The sequence below is a fragment of the Arachis stenosperma genome, chromosome 9, assembly GCF_014773155.1.
Source record: "Arachis stenosperma cultivar V10309 chromosome 9, arast.V10309.gnm1.PFL2, whole genome shotgun sequence".
Taxonomy (NCBI): Eukaryota; Viridiplantae; Streptophyta; class Magnoliopsida; order Fabales; family Fabaceae; genus Arachis; species Arachis stenosperma.
The window spans coordinates 147964556-147965941 of NC_080385.1; the positions used below are offsets into that span (position 1 = coordinate 147964556).

At 42.6% G+C, this 1386-nt stretch overlaps 1 non-coding gene across 1 annotated transcript; it reads right to left on the bottom strand.

The window, feature by feature from the left end:
- Window positions 1-362: 362 nt before the first annotated feature.
- LOC130953015 (small nucleolar RNA R71) lies at window positions 363-470 on the bottom strand. Its single transcript, XR_009075189.1, has one exon. It is a non-coding gene; the product is annotated as a small nucleolar RNA R71 (small nucleolar RNA).
- Between the last annotated feature and the right edge of the window lie 916 nt (window positions 471-1386).

Below are 1386 nucleotides of genomic sequence, written 5' to 3' on the forward strand. Positions count from 1 at the left end.
GTGCTGGGTGACTTTACTGCACCTACTCCCGACTTCTATGGGAGAAGCATCTCTATCCCTGCCATTGGAGCAAACAACTTTGAGCTTAAGCCTCAATTAGTTTCTCTAATGCAACAGAATTGCAAGTTCCATGGACTTCCAATGGAAGATCCTCATCAGTTTTAGCTGAATTCTTGCAAATCTGTGACACAGTCAAGACTAATGGGGTTAACCCTGAGGTCTATAGACTGATGCTATTCCCTTTTGCTGTAAGAGACAGAGCTAGAATATGGTTGGATTCTCAACCTAAAGAAAGCCTGGACTCCTGGGAAAAGCTAGTCAATGCCTTCTTGGCAAAGTTCTTTCCACCACAAAGATGGAGTAAGCTTAGAGTGGAAGTCCAAACCTTCAGACAGAAGGATGGAGAATCCCTCTATGAAGCTTGGGAAAGATACAAACAATTAATCAGAAGATGTCCTTCAGACATGCTTTCTGAATGGAGCATCATAGGAATTTTCTATGATGGTCTCTCTGAACTATCTAAGATGTCCTTGGATAGCTCTGCTGGAGGATCTCTTCATCTGAAGAAGACGCCTGCAGAAGCTCAAGAATTGATTGAAATGGTTGCAAATAACCAATTCATGTACACTTCTGAAAGGAATCCTGTGAACAATGGGACTAGTCAGAAGAAAGGAGTTCTTGAGATTGACACTCTGAATGCCATATTGGCTCAGAACAAGATATTGACTCAACAAGTCAATTTGATTTCTCAAAGTCTGTCTGGAATGCAAAATGCACCAAACAGTACTAAGGATGCTTCATCCGAGGAAGAAGCTTATGATCCTGAGAACCCTTCCATGGAAGAGGTGAATTACCTAGGAGAACCCTATGGAAATACCTACAATTTTTCATGGAGAAATCACCCAAATCTCTCATGGAAGAATCAAGAGAGACCTCAACAAGGTTTCAATAACAATAATGGTGGAAGAAACAGGCTTAGCAATGGCAAGCCTTTTCCATCATCTTCTCAGCAACAGACAGAGAGTTCTAAGCAGAATACTTCTGACTTAGCAACAATGGTCTCTGATCTAATAAAGACCACTCAAAGTTTCATGAATGAAACAAGGTCCTCCATCAGAAATTTGGAAGGACAAGTGGGTCAGCTGAGCAAGAAAGTTACTAAACTCCCTCCTAGCACTCTCCCAAGTAATACAGAAGAAAAGCCAAAAGGAGAGTGCAAAGCCATAGACATGGCCGAATATGGAGAGGAAAGAGAGGAGGAGGACGCCACTGAGGAAGGCCTCAGTCGGCGTGTACCAATCTCCTCTGAGTTCCTCAATGAGGAACAATGGGAATCTGAGGCTCAGAATGAGACCATAGAGATTCCATTGGACTTACTTCTGCCAT